The following is a 16,997-nucleotide window of genomic DNA, read 5'->3' as shown; positions in this document are numbered from 1 at the left end:
TTAATACCAACACTATTCATTCTCATGTTTCAACATAACTCTTAGCAGCTTTGATTTTGTGAGTCCTTTAGTTGAGTGTTATGTTATGTCAATATAGACTAGGTATATCTCCCCTTAGTAACTAAATCCTAAAATGGTGAAATTGGATTGAATGTAATGGGTTTTAGTATTGATATTATGTTTGGCTTTCGCAATTGTCCTTATGAGACTTGAGATCTCTTTGGTCTCACGTTCGAAACCTGGCTCTAGAAAGGGGGGGGGGGGTTCTCACGGTGGTGGGTTTCCTTCTTGATGGTGTTCCTGTGTGAGTCGGGCCTGAAGCGCCAAATCAGTATGGACGACTGGCATACCGTTTTAGAAAAGCTCACTTGGATACTGCCGTAGTGCCAAACGTTGTTAATAAAGATTTGTTTGACTTTACAAGGTCAAACATCCGATAAGGAAACTCAAGACCAGGGCTGGCCCTTGGGGGTGGTTGGGTGGTCGACAGCCACAGGCTCGACACCCTACTAGGCCCAATTTTTTTTTTTTGAAAAATTATATGTATTTTTATTAAAAACAATATGTATATTTGATATTTAAACACAATTACATAACTACTAGCTTGATCTAGTGACAAATGTGTATTACTTACAACCAAGAGCTTGTGGGTTCTAGCCTCACTTAAGACATGTTTAGTTCTTTTTTATACAAAGTTTTTACACAACCTAAATTATAACCAAGCTAGCCTATATAAAAATTAAAACCCAACAAAATATTCGGCCAAAAAGTTATTTTGCTTTCTCAAAACCGGCCCGCTCAGAACACCTCACTCCGTATGGACCAATGTGGGGTGACTACTTCTATCCTTACAGTTATTAAAAAGCTACGAGTAATATTACGCTACAAAGGTATTTTAGTTATGTAAATTTTGTATTATATTATTTATCATGTTAAATGGTGAATACTATGAAAGATTATAAATTGTTGTATGCAATAGAGGCATTATGTTAGTTTGACTTCTTATAAGGAGTTGAGATATGAAGTGAAACGCGAACACACGTCAAGAAGTAGTATGTGATCTACATATGAGCAAATTCGGTACCGGTATCGATTGGCTGAGTACCGGTATCAAAGTTTTGAGTTTCGGGACCGATGTGGTACCGGTATTTTCTGAATTTTTACCTTCAATACCGATGCCGTCCCAGTACCGTATTGTAAATGTACGTGTAAGCAGTACCAACTCGCAACTACTATTATTTGTTAATATTTGAAAACCTAAAAGTGTTGTTGGCATGCTAGGCTTCAAGGCTAAAGAACATAAGAGTATGGTAATTGACTCATGAGTAAGGAGGGGAAAGTGACGATGAATAATGGCTTGTGTGACAAAGTGTTTAAATTAGCTTATTTTCAGATTTAATTTAATTGGTTTTTGAAAGTTCATAATAATGTGATTATAAATTAGTATAATTTAGAACTTTTATGTCATCAAGTTTTTTTAATACTATAAATTTGACTATATATATAATTACTTTCAAAATTTATTCAAGTTATTTAGTTGGTTTGATGGTTGATGGCATGCTTCCTAAATTTTCTTGATTATATACTAATTTTACCCAAGTTCAAGTCTCCATTGTAGCACCTTTATTATTTTTGGCTTTTTTTTTCTTTTTGATATACTAATTTGCCCAAGTTCAAGTCCCTATTGTAGCACCTTTTTTTTTGCTCTTGTTTTGTTATCCATCTATGTATTGACTGTTGTATTACGTTTTTTAATTATGTTATATTTGTTTATTTTTTAAATAGAATGAAATTATTTTTTAGGTTTAGTTCTCGTACATGCAATGAATCTAATTGATATCGCTAGAATTCACATCGAGTTGTTGTAACGCCAATGTTTTTGTTTTAATCCCATAACTCACCGCCTCAACGCCCGGGATTGACAACGGGTTTTACCAATGCTCAAGTTTTACCGACCGACGCCACCCCATTGGTTCACCTCATTTTTTATAATTATTTGTTTTATATTTTGTTTTAATTCCGGTACAATAGCGTACGTCACCGAAACCGACCGAATTCGCATTGACTTACCGACTCAACACTTGGAACCGCCAATGCTTGGGTCTTACCACTGTATGAGTTTTACCGACCTGCCCACCAATGCTTGTCAATACGTATGTTGGTGAGATTTCATAAGGTCGAAAATGTACCCGTTCAGTTGTTAAGGTGAAACAAATTAACCAAACATAAAAGTAAATGTGTAAAAGTAAATGAAAATTCCTGTTCTTTTTTATGTAAAGCCAAATTACTAAGGAGTACTGTAGGTTCGTCTCAAGGACCGTCCTACTATAGCTCATGCGTATGTGTATGTGTATTTGTATTTGTATGTGTAAGTGTATCACCCATCATCAACATAAAGTAAACACATAGCATGTAGCAAATAAAGCATGAACAATCGTGTATACACGATAACATATGCGTGAATCGTATTGAAAATGTAATAGATGTAAACGCTTTGTACATACTATACCCCAAAAACAAAAGTAGAAAAAAGTATTATGAAACTCACGTTAATGAAAGCGCGTAAACGTGAAAAGAATGGTAAAGGGAACGTACGCATGAGTAGAGAAATTGCGGGTTATGTTCTTCGTTTATATGCTTTGAAGATAAAAATATGGTTTACACTCTATAATTCAAGAAGTTGGTTGTTTAGGTTTTAAATAATTATGTTTTAGGTTTTAAAAGAAAGAATTGGTTATAATAGTTGTTAGTCAATATTAACGAGTTTGGTTCGTTTTCGAATAATGAACCGGCTGTTATTTAAGTAAAGAAATAGTTAAGCGGCTAGTTCGTTTTTTTTCGGACACGAACCCGAGGTTGAATCAGGTTTGTGTCTAACATATTTAAGATGCAGAAATGGTGTCAAAATGGTTTAAAAGTCGGATTCAATTTAGTTGTTTAAGAAAAGTAAGACTTTGAGCATAAACAAGACTTAAATGAACCGAATGGCGAAAATATAATACATCACCACCTTTGTCAATTGGTTTTGACAACATGATTATGTTCACAATGTGAATATGTATAGAAACAAAAGTTAATTACCGAGGAATGTATAAACAAGAAGTAAGACTTGAGAGTAATTGACTGTGAAAGTCAAACTTAACCTTTAAGCACCAAATTGATAGCAAAAATGAAATTGCGTTAAGATTGAGTTGCAATATAGGATTAGAAGTGGTAAAGTTTGGTTTATATAGCCACAATTTTGATAACAACAAAGCAAATCAGATTAATTGCAAAGGGCTAGCCAAAAGGCTAGTCTTTGGGAATAATCATGAAATTGAAGACTCTTTGACCAAATTAATGATTAAGGATGATGATAACAAGTTAGAAAAGGTCTTGGTTCATTGAATAAATATTTAGACAAGTCAAGAGACAGAAATCGAGCTAGCTCAAGCACGCAATGCAGCGACTTGTGTTGCGTATCGTGAATGTTGAGATAAGGTTGAATCAATTTCATTAACTCTTATTCGCGGGCTGAACTCAATCTTGTATCACTATGAATACGCGATAAGAACTCAATTAAACTGCTCCACACCACCATTTCATCGTCACGACACAAACCTCGAACCTAATTGCATCTTTAAAACAGTTCTGAATCACATTTGATCATCGCTTTCGGCCGACAACCCTTATTTGCCGAGAGCCTTCAATTTGTGCTTGGTTAAAGTAATTGTTTAGTGTTTCTAGGTCGGTTTTCAGCAAAGATTAAAAGCTCTATGTCAATTTCATATGACAGAGGGCATATAGTCTTTAATTGGGATCAATCCAATCTAGGGCCTATGGGTTAGGGATGATAGGTTTAATAGTTTATGTATTTTAATTATAAAACTTCTAATCAGGTGAGACACTGGCTTAGATGGCCAGTGCATATTCATTAAAGCATTGAACTGGCCTAAGGTGTGGGTTCAAGTCCCCCATACCCGACTTTTATTGATTTTTTTTGTATTATTTGTTTTTAATTCTTTTTCTTTAATAAATACTTTATAATATTAAAACTAATATTGTTTCACACTCGTTTAACTAAAGCGAACCCCGTTAAACTTTTAAAATAGATTTCTTAAAACGTTTTAGTATATACATATATATAATTCGGTATTGATATTTTAAATGGTTAAACTTAGATTTCATTTAATAATCAAATATGATTTTCTTTCTTTTTATTAAAATAATTAAACTAATAAAATTTTAATTACACTTTTATCAATATTCTATAAAATATAATTAATACTTTAACGATCCCCAAATCCATTATCAACCCATTTTATCATGTTCATTCTTTTTCATTAGTATAATTATTTGTACTTTAAAAATTAGGACAAATTGTCGGGACTTCTCGCGGTAGCAACTAGTTTTCTCTAATCGTTATTGTCTTCTCGTTTCCGTATTCCTCATTCCAAGTGAGTTTTTCGTGACTCCATTTTAATGCTTTTAATATTTTTGGGGTGTAGCATGTCACAAGTTTTATTTCGTTAGTTATGTGTTTGTTTACAAACAGATTCACATTTATCGTACATGTTAATACTATTCCTGCATATTGTTTATGATTATACGTGAACTTACCTGCAACGTGTTTACTGTTTTTATGGTGGAAGTAACACAAACGCATACACATAGTGGGAGGGTCCGACGGGACGTACCTGCGCCGTCTAGCGTAATGACTTCGGTTGTAGCATATGGTGGTTCTTATTTCCCCCGCTACTATGACTTCGGCTAAAAGAATGGGAGGACGACACTAGTTGAATTCATTACCTTTCCGCTTGAATATTTATTACATGGCGGTCTCTGAATCGCGCATATATATATATATATATATATATATATATATATATATATATATATATATATATATAGGGGGTGTGATCAAGAGAGAACTCTTACTAATGAGAGAACTAGAGAGCTTCTAACAAATACCATTAGATTTATTAGATTAAAGGCTAAAAGTAGTGACATGGGGAAAAAGAAAAAGAGATGGGATTTCAAATGAGAAAGGGTAAATTTGGAATTATTAAAATAGAGAAATCAAATAGCCTCCTCTCCAACTTGAATGAACATTAGGGCTTTTCCGAAAATGAACAAACGGTGGTAAAATCAAGCAAAAAACAGAAGATCATTAGCAGGTAAACGATCGTGATACTTGATTTCACATGCTATAGTGCCGATTAGGCGTATATCGCGTCAATTCTGAGCGAATTGTATATGTAGTGTTGATTAGTCATGTTATAAGTACTGATTAGGCATATAATGTGTTGATTCATAACATTTGTTGATGTAGTGTCTCGATTAGGCATATTATAAGTGTCGATTAGGCGTATATCATGTCGAATCTGAACGATTTGTATGTGTAGGCGTATTAGAAGTTGAGCGATTTGTACATGTAGTGTCATACATAGATAACAGTCCATTAATCTACATGATTAGTGGAATATTACATAGATATCATCCATGAATGGTGTATCTCACTAATTTTTAGTTAAATTGCATATATGTACCGTTGAACATAGTAACTGTAATGTTTTTTGTAGCATTTTTGTTTATATTGTATATACGTAATGCATCTGAAAAACATGTTGAAAATGTTAGATCATTTTTGTAGTTATAATACATATATGCAATACATATTAAGATACCAATGTCCAGATGTGATAATATTGTTTGAGCATTTGCATAGGTATAATACATATATGTAATATATCTAAGGATAATAGTGTTCAGACTAACAACAAAACAGGGGGAATTTATAGACAACGAAACTGAAGTTGTTTCGGAAAACAATGATGAATATAGGAGTTTCATGGTAGGTTTTAGATAAGTTCATACATTTTATGTATTCTGTAATCCGATTTCAAATGTTTAAATCAGTTATACTACATTTATGTTACAGACATGAAGACCATGAGAAGGTCAAAATGGCCACGAAAGGTGAAACATACGACACTCAAAGACGATGAATATAATCACGAGGATGTAAACATATACGGTATAGTATGTATATATATATATAAGTTATAGCTGCTATTTACTACATATGTAAATGTTGTATTACATACATGTATTGCTTAACGAATACGTGCATAACTATGTTGTATTACTTGTATGAATCACTTGGCTATTACATGCATATGAGATTATGAGATGTGTTGTATTACACTATTAAGTGTTATGTTTATTGTGTTACTTATATGCAACTATAAGATATTACGTGCATACTAACTATGTTGTATTACATATATGTAATGCTTTAATATATATACACATACATACGAAATATGATGTATTACGTTTGTACGTTACTGTTACCTGCTATTATGTAGTTATTAGCTATTAAATATATATGACATATGTTGTATTACACATATGCAATGTTATTATCTGATGTATTACATACATGCATTAATTTTGTTTTAATAGACGAATAACAACTTCACGGATTGCGGTGTGCTTGCTATAATGCATATTGAATGTTTCGAGGTGTTGCCTTACATATATTCAATTACGAGAGTTAAATGCAAATATGAACTATGCTGTAATCAAGCTTGTTAAAGTTGGCCTAGGCGGCTGAGTACTCGGCACCTAGGCGGACCTCGACAATTTACTGAAGCGTTTATCACCTACTCGGCTTAGTATAGTCGGAATCGATCTAACTCGGACCGACTCAGACCTAGGCGGTCAATGATAAAAATTTACTTTTCGATAAAAAAAAAAACTAATTTCATGCTTAAGCCCACCATCTGATCACTACATACTCCAACAGGTTTTCAGTCCAACCTTTGACAGGTTCGAAGGCCGTTTAATCGTTTCACACGTCTGACGGGTTTGAGGTACAACTTATTGTATTTTCCTTGTATTTGTGTGCATTCATGATGTTCTGTTTAGGCTTTTGCAGTAGCAAGTTAGCAACATCAACTAAACATTTTGTATTTGTGTGTTCATGAGTTTCATGTATTCATCCGTTCATTTTGTGTTTCCTCAGTTAGATTATGCCTTTATGGCATTATGCAACTAAATATTTTGTTATATAAATTAATATATTTATATATTAGGTTTGGACCAAGAAAATAATTTGATGATTGATGGTGACATGTTGTGTAAATTAACAAATCTAATATGTAGCTTGATAACAGTTAGTTTAACACTATAATAGTGGCTTGATAACTCAGTTAACTGCTAGGCCAACTTTGTTAATATTAGTAAACTTATGATTATTGACATGTACATACTCTCTTAATTTTTTTTCTATAATTCACCATTTCCGAGTACTCCTGGCCTAGGCCGAGTACTGATCTTAACTCCAAGTCGGCCGTCCTGGAAGCGGCTAGCGAGTTCTACAACCTTAGTTGTAATAGATATATGCAATGAAATTTTATAATGTTTTATATACATACATTACTTGTGTTTTAACAGGAAAATGACAACTTCACGAATTGTGGCGTGTTTGCTATGGGGCACATGAAATGTTTCAAGGGTAAGATTGAAGTTTTTCTTAATGTGGTTTCAGCGAGGAAGAAATTAAAAGATTGAACGGTTAAAGCTCTTTAGAACATTATATGCCACGATTATTTTGCTTTCGGATGCTAATGTATGCAACTAATGAGTGATTAAAGATGCAAGAAAAAACAGAAATGGAAAATCCAACGACGAGACTAGTTAAAAGGGTTCCTTTAAAGTAGTTTTTTCCTGTTATTGTATATGATGGAACTCGTTTATCAATTGTTAGAACTTGTGATGGGATTTGAATATGAATGTTATGGTATATTTACATCGTGTTGTTAACGGAAGTGACTAAAATTTGTAGCCAATTGTTACGGTAAAACTCGCATTCATATGTGCATAAATGCACATGATACATATATTGATGTAACACAAAGTGTACATCTTATTGCATCGAATTATCCTCATATTTATGCCGAAATCCATGCAAATTCATTGTTTTTGGTACTTATTTGAGTTATTTGTGAATTTGCAGGTCCGGGCGTCCGCTTGACAAAGAAAACATGAAAAGAGGGCGTTTCGTGGACAAAAATCAGCATTCGGCCAGTCAGTGCAAGCAAGTGCCAGCTCGTGCAAGGCCGTGCTTCCCGGGAATTCCACCAGTGCCAGCCCGTGCAAGGCCGTGCAAGCCGTGCCAGAACAGAGAAATCTGACTTTTTGGCCAGAATAAAGAAAGGGGTTGACTTTTCACATTGAGGAACGGCCGTGCAAGCCCGTGCAAGTGCCCATGCCAGACGTCCATACAGCATATATACACATCCATTATCCTCATTTTGAGTGTGGAGTCTTGGGGATTTTCTCTCAACCAAGTGCAGCATTTTTAGGGGATTCTTGGAGGCTTCCACCAACATAAGATTTATCATTCCATCCTTCAATCCTTGCTTGTTTTTGGTTTGCATTTCTATGTTTAAGAGCATGTTTTGTAAGCTTATTTTTAGATTGATTGTAGTTGTATTAAGCCTTATGGGCTAAGACCTTTACTATCTAGACATTGTTGAAGCTTTTACTATTGTGATTTTTATCTATGTATGGTTATGGTAATTTGGTTTTCTTTCAAGGAAATGTTGAAGTTATGAGTTGATATTGATGGTGTTCATGCTTGTTAGAATTGCATACCTTGTTAGTCTTACAAATGTTTAGGCATTCATGTTGAAAAACTATGTTCTAGATGTTTGTTTGTAAACTTTGAATGTTCATGTTTTCTTTGTTTACATTGCTAAGTTAGGAATGACTAGCAAAGATTAGTTTGGTTATAATATTATTGATGAGCATGAAACCCTACACTTGATATTGGAAAATTGATGAGTGTTGTTATGATTCTTGACTTGGTGATGACTTGCTAGTTAAAGTTTCATAAGTTGATGTTTAATTCATGATTTTATCTAATTTAGTGTAATCTTAGGTGGTTAGAATGTTGTTCATGCTAGCTTTCAATTGATTATGAGACTTTGTTGTTTTGACAAACAAGTTAGTCTATGTTTAATTCTTGATTGGAAGCCCATCATGATGATTATTTGTTAGTATTAGGTTGCTTGATTGTAATCTAGTATTTATGTTTAGATTCATGATGTTTACCATTCATTGCTATTTTATCACATTAGTAGAGTGGATGCGTGTCTAGGTAGTTTTGTTGGATTGATTGTTTCTTGTATTTTTACTTGCTTTGTTTTCATTGAATGCTAGTTTAGTTAGTTAAAAACTCAAATTAAGATTTCTTTGTTCGGTTAGTCATTTACAAAGATTTAGTACTAGAAAATTACCATATCCATGGATTGACACTCGGTTCTTGCCGACACTTTATTACAAACGATAGGTACACGTGCCTTTCGTGTGTGGTTTAGTTGTAGGTGAAAACCTATTTTTAAAACCCAATTTGTGTGGAACTTTTATCCAAATTTATATATATATTCACACACGTCATATATGCAATACAAACATGCATTGCATATGTGTAATACAAACATATAATGTTGAACGAATAATATTATGGAGTGCACGTATACAATATTTAAATGCAAGTTAAACAACACACACATGTAATACAACCATTCAATATACATGATGCAATACAAATATACATTACATATATGTAATACGAACATATAGTATTGAATCATTTAGAGATGCACATACACAATGTTCACCAACAAACCAATGACTATGGTGACATCCGATTCACTTCCTTGCACCAAAGAATGTCCGCCCATGGATGAGCATGATGGTGGATCGCCACCCAAATCAAAAACACCACTGGAGAGGGCATGGAGAAAGTCGGACCAACCAAAGTTCAAGGCGTGTCAATGTTCATATGAACACATCAAAAGTATAATAAAATGCCGAGATGATCGCCTTCTTCACTACAGAAATTGTATCAGGTTTGGTCCGGGTAAATTTAAGTGTTGGTGGCATGACCCGTTTATTTATTTTTTTTCCAAAACACTTTTTATCTAAAGGGGTCGTATTATAATTTTCAATATCATAGAGCCACCCGTTTATAAAATGATTACATTTTCTGCCCCAAGGATAATTAAATTAAGGGGTTGAGTCTAGCTATCGACTGTTGCAAAATGTAGCATGTTTAGGGCTTTCAAGTGTGTTCAGCTATGGTAGTATGTAGGGTTGCACCGTTTTCCCTGGTTGGTGCAACCCATTTGTGTGTTTCTTTTAGTATTTTGTTTTGTTGCAAACTATATTTTGATGGTTCGGATTATGTTGGTTTTGGGATTATATTTGTTGGATGCTTTTATTATATATGATGGCTTTATAATGTGTTTGTTAGTATGTCAGTGGCATGTTATGGTTTCTTTGGTTTTAGATGCTTTCACGCGTTGTCAGGTCTTTGGAGGCACTTCTGGTAGTTTGCTGGATTAGGGGAGTTTTCTGTTCTCTCTCTTACGCATTTCATTTTTATAGTTTTTTGTTGTACAACGAGGGCGTTGCACAATTTAAGTGTGGGGAGAGAATTTTACTAACTTTGTTTGTCCAAACTTAAATTTTTTTGCAAAACTCCTAAGAAAATTTTTTGTAGCAAATAATAACCACTAAGCAATTTTAATTCAACTTTAATTGTTTTGTCAAAGCACAAATCTTTAAAACATTCAAGCCGAAAATCTTTAAAAGACATACCTTTAAGCATGACAAACAATATTCACATTCTTACCTTGCAAAAGTTACCCATTCTGCCCGTTTCCGTGAGTTGGCCTCATCAGTTATTTTTTCTCATGTTTTTGCAGGCAATTGAGTGAGCCGGGTGATTATTGTAAGGTAGAACTTGTTTTTGGGATTGCATTTCAAAACCTTATACATATACATGGCATAAACCATTGAGGGATTTAGGATAAACCCCATGTTTAGCCATTTTTCACTTATATTTTCCTTACCCACATTATTCCCTTAGTAGCCATGTTTAGCCTTTTCCCGTGTTTTTTCTATTTCGCCCTATTTTTATCACCACTTAGCCATATAGCCTTTATTTTCCACCCATTTTTGGTTAGAAATCCGGTTCGGCTAAGTTAGTTAGTTTATTTTGCATTTCAGTTTTGTATGTATTTTATCACTTGGGAACTTTAGAAGCATAATGCTATCTCCCAAAGTGAAATTGTAATATACCTATTTGTATAAATTTAGTTGGCAAAAAAAAAGAAGAAAAATCCTTACAAGAAAAGAAGAGAAGAATAAGAAGTTAGTTCATCATATACAGGTAAAACTTGATTTCAAAGAGCAATTTTTGGTTCGTTAGCTCTCGGCTCGTTTAAACCATTTGGTTTAGTTAGTTAGATTTTGTTTTATAGCTAGCTTCGTTCCAGATTTTCTAGCCGTTTAGCCACTTTTCCCAAAAATTCCTCACCCTAACCCTAAGGCAAATTACAACCCTCAAGTACTCATGTTTTATGCCATGTATGTGTCGGTTTTTGACCGTTAAACAAGCCTATGCTTTGCTTAGTCATCGTCTTGGCATTGAGTGTTCTCAACATGCACTATTACATGCATGATTACTAAATATAGCCGAGTGTATGAGTGAACATTGTGAGGTTTGTAAGGTGGGAATGTGATGACAAATTGTGATGTTTTCTAGACTATGTCTTAATTCTAATTAGGCTTGTTTGGACATATATATAATGCTTGCTTGATCTATTAAAGAATTTAATGATTATTGTTTGCGGGTTATTATTGCTATTTTGGAGCTTGTTTTATTTGCTTAAAGATAAGAAAAGTTCAAGTGTGGGGATGTTTGATGTAACACAAAGTATACATCTTATTGCATCGAATTATCCTCATATTTATGCCGAACTCTATGCAAATTCATTGTTTTTGGTACTTATTTGAGTTATTTATGAATTTGCAGGTCCGGGCGTCCGCTCGACAAAGAAAACATGAAAAGAGGGCGTTTCGTGGACAAAAATTAGCATTCGGCTAGCCAGTGCCAGCCAGTGCCAGCCCATGCAAGGCCGTGCTTCCCGGGAATTCCGCCAGTGCCAGCCCGTGCAAGGCCATGCAAGCCGTGCCAGAACAGAGAAATCTGACTTTTTGACCAGAATAATGCAAGGGGTTGACTTTTCACATTGAGGCACGGCCGTGCAAGCCCGTGCAAGTGCCCATGCTAGACGTCCATACAGCATATATACACATCCATTATCCTCATTTTGAGTGTGGAGTCTTGGGGATTTTCTCTCAACCAAGTGCAGCATTTTTAGGGGATTCTTGGAGGCTTCCACCAACATAAGATTCATCATTCCATCCTTCAATCCTTGCTTGTTTTTGGTTTGCATTTCTATGTTTAAGAGCATGTTTTGTAAGCTTATTTTTAGATTGATTGTAGTTGTATTAAGCCTTATGGGCTAAGAACTTTACTATCTAGACATTGTTGAAGCTTTTACTATTGTGATTTTTATCTATGTATGGTTATGGTAATTTGGTTTTCTTTCAAGGAAATGTTGAAGTTATGAGTTGATATTGATGGTGTTCATGCTTGTTAGAATTGCATACCTTGTTAGTCTTACAAATGTTTAGGCATTCATATTGAAAAACTATGTTCTAGATGTTTGTTTGTAAACTTTGAATGTTCATGTTTTCTTTGTTTACATTGCTAAGTTAGGAATGACTAGCAAAGATTAGTTTGGTTATAATATTATTGATGAGCATGAAACCCTACACTTGATATTGGAAAATTGATTAGTGTTGTTATGATTCTTGACTTGGTGATGACTTGCTAGTTAAAGTTTCATAAGTTGATGTTTAATTCATGAGTTTATCTAATTTAGTGTAATCTTAGGTGGTTAGAATGTTGTTCATGCTAGCTTTCAATTGATTATGAGACTTTGTTGTTTTGACAAACAAGTTAGTCTATGTTTAATTCTTGATTGGAAGCCCATCATGATGATTATTTGTTAGTATTAGGTTGCTTGATTGTAATCTAGTATTTATGTTTAGATTCATAATGTTTACCATTCATTGCTATTTTATCACATTAGTAGAGTGGATGCGTGTCTAGGTAGTTTTGTTGGATTGATTGTTTCTTGTATTTTTACTTGCTTTGTTTTCATTGAATGCTAGTTTAGTTAGTTAAAAACTCAAATTAAGATTTCTTTGTTCGGTTAGTCATTTACAAAGATTTAGTACTAGAAAATTACCATATCCATGGATTCACACTCGGTTCTTGCCGATACTTTATTACAAACGATAGGTACACTTGCCTTTCGTGTGTGGTTTAGTTGTAGGTGAAAACCTATTTTTAAAACCCAATTTGTGTGAAACTTTTATCCAAATTTATATATATATTAACACACGTCATATATGCAATACAAACATGCATTGGATATATGTAATACAAACATATAATGTTGAACGAATAATATTATGGAGTGCACGTATACAACATTTAAATGCAAGTAAAACAACACGCGCATGTAATACAACCATTCAATATATATGCATTACAAATATACATTACATATATGTAATACGAACATATAGTATTGAATTATTAAGAAATGCACATACACAATGTTTAAAATGTGTTAATTTGAGGTGCGTGCAACGAGTATGACATGGATTGGAACCGTTTAGAAACCCAAAACTAAACCATGACTCATGGATTGATCCAGGTTTTAAACAAGTTATAGAACAGGTTTTAACCGGGCTCCATGGAGCCATTTGCAACAATAAGAAGTAGCAGGCTGCAACCTGTAGTGCAGGTCCTGCACACTTAGCCTAGAGTTTATGAATCCAATTTCAAGACTACTACATAACGTTGACATTTTATAACTATAATTTACATTGTATAGAAATAGAACTAATCAGGCACATCAAAGGCACTACTACCTGCTAATTCGTATAAGTGAATATTGGTTTGAAAATGTGAAGTTGTTACATCTGAATCTACTTTTTTCAATAACGGCCAGATTGAATAGGCAAAACATCACTCAACATCCGGTTCACAATATATCCATTGATCCCATAACTGTCAAAGAAGCTCTATCTTGTTTAAGTAGTACTTGAACATATTTTGACATGATTACAACTGTCTGCCTTGCTCTAGCGAGAATCCAACATGAACCTCCTAATGCCAGAAAAAAAAATAGTCTAACAATAGTAAAATTTTAGCTCATAGAGTATTATTAAAGTAAAAGTGAAAGAAAAATGACAGTAAATTAGATTATTTACCAATCCAAACTTGTCACCATAGCTGATAAAGGGCATTATTTAAGTTATTTTCACATGTTCATGGTCAATACCTGTTCCATCGAGTACTAACCTGAATGATGCTATTTTTAATGTTGTAAACCAGAACCGGAACGAGACTTGTTTCTAAATACCGATTCTTCTAAATACTTTTTGTAAACAAGGTTAACAGGCTTCACGAGTCTAACCCGTAAGCTACACACCCCTAGTTAGTTTCTTATATACTGCGTTATATTACATATATGTAGTACATAAAACATTATATTGCATACATGTATTACATGGATCAAGATGCCACTTCGTTGTCCAACATAAGCATATTACAATAGATTTCTGGTAGAGAGACCATAATTTGACGTTATGTATGCAAATGAACTCTCATACATCAAGACATTTCTTATTTAATCATTACAAATATGTAATACTAATAGTAATGCACGTATGCGATACTCAAAACTCGGTATTAGACATATGTAACACCTTGTACTACACATATATAACAATATACTACTGCATGACATGGTATTTCATTTTTTTAATTAAGGCATATATGTTAAAACTAACAGTATTACACATATGTAATACTAATAGTATTGCACATATGCAATACTTTGTATGACACATTGTTACCTAGTTGTAATTAGGGGTGTTCATCGAATCGAATAATGACTTTTCAAGTTAAATCGAATCGAATAATCTGAATAACTGATTTTTTGCCAATATTCGTATTCGATTAAAATTTGAACTATTAGATTTGTATTTGTATTCGTATTATATGGCCAATTCGATTCGAATTCGCATTTGAAACTCGAATTCGAATCGAATTTGAATAAGTTTGATTTTAATTCGAATAAGTACGATCTAATTCAAGTTTACCTATGCCAAAAATTCGAAAACTAAAGCGTAATTGCAAAACAAACATATAAATTTAAAGTAGTTGCAATACCATATGATAATAAATTCAAAACTAAAGTAGAAATAGTCTAAAATTCAAAATATTCAAAAGGAGAAGTAAATAATACCCATGTTAGTATGAGCTAAGAAACAATAATATGACATATTGGGTTTAATTAATTTGTAATAAACATTTATTATTTATGGATTTGACACAAATAATAATAATAATTATATATATATACACACAAACACATATGTATATATAATTCGAATTCGAATTTCGAATCTAATAATAAATCATAAATTCGTATTCTATTAATATACTCAAATACGAATCGAATCGAATTCGAATTTTTTAAAACCGAATTCGAATATTAATAATCGAATTCGAATCGAATTTCGAATGTTTCGAATGCGAATCGAAATCTAAACACCCCTAGTTGTAATACTCAGATATCTCCTAGAAACCTATTAATTCGTGATTAATCAATTAAATTATCAAATCAATACATTAAGAAAATAAATTATGTTTTTTTCCATCATTAATAGTCGTTTTTTACCTAGAATCAGCAAATTATGATAGTTTTGACATAGAATCAGCAAATTATGGTCGTTTTATACTTAGAATCTCAAAATTCTAGCCATTTTTTTACCTAGAATCCCCAAATTATGGACATACAGTATAACTATTGATTGTAGAACTTACAGATACAACAATATCTCATCAATTTAACAGGGAAACGTTGACAATCGGTAAAAACACACATGAATAAGGAAGATAGAAGTCTAAAATAAAAAATACCTTCAATATCATGTTCAGTGGGTGAAATCAAAGTTAGATATCCAGTTGATGGTTGCATATGCGTAATTGCGCGCAAACAAAAGATCGATATTCAATGATTTAGGGTTATTAATCATCAAGTTGTGTTGATTCATGATTTGTAGGATTGATTTGGGGAAAACCCGTTGCACATAGGAAGGTTGTACATGGAAAGCCTACGTATATTAAAACTTAATTGGAAAATCAAATTTACAATTATAAACCTATAGTTAGGAGTTCCTTTGTTCTCTCCCTAAAAGGGAGTTCTCTCTTGATCCTTTTCCTATATATAATATATATATATATATATATATATATATATATATATGTGTGCAAAAACTTATGAAAACTCACCAACTTAATTGTTGACAAATATATTATTTTAGCATGCTGTAGGTTGAACCGATGATGTGCTAAGGATGAAGATCACTAGTATACCTTAGGTTATTTAAATAAAAGAACTTATGCTATTCGATGAAGTGTTTAGTGTGTTCTTTTTATTTATGAATATTTGTGTACTTGCTATGTTATGAAATAAAATAAATATAGTCACTTTAATAATGTTAAGTGTAACACCCCGACCTTCAGCGTAATATGCTGGGGCGGAATATGTCGGGGCGGTACGTACAGATTGCTCACAAGCTCATGACACTATTAATGTGATAAATATAATTACTTCATTTCATTAAATCACAAGTACGCAATTTGGCACTAATCAAATAACAGTACAAATAACCTTGAACTTCATTATGATACGTTTCTAATAACCTAATGGTCCAACTATCTAGTCTTTAATCCTCAAATCAAACTTCAACCTGCAGATAAAATATTTTGTAAACAATAATGTTGGTGAGAATTCATAAAGTTTTGCATAAGTATATAATACGTAAAGTGTAAAATTCACAAGTCAAGATGTAATATCTCAATCATAAAGTAAAAGAAAAGTAAATACATGATATTCCCGTTCACTTGACATAAGTCAAATCTACTAAGGAACCTACGTTCGCCTAGCTACTTGGAGTATAGATAATGATAATGATACCGCCATTTATTAACAAAATTTAAAAATGGG

Source organism: Bidens hawaiensis, unplaced genomic scaffold (assembly GCF_021521415.1).
Source record: "Bidens hawaiensis isolate Kalapana, Puna unplaced genomic scaffold, B.hawaiensis_p1.1 tig00019657_1, whole genome shotgun sequence".
Classification (NCBI taxonomy): Eukaryota; Viridiplantae; Streptophyta; class Magnoliopsida; order Asterales; family Asteraceae; genus Bidens; species Bidens hawaiensis.
The sequence above is the reverse complement of the archived record's forward strand: the minus strand, read 5'-3'. Positions refer to the sequence as shown.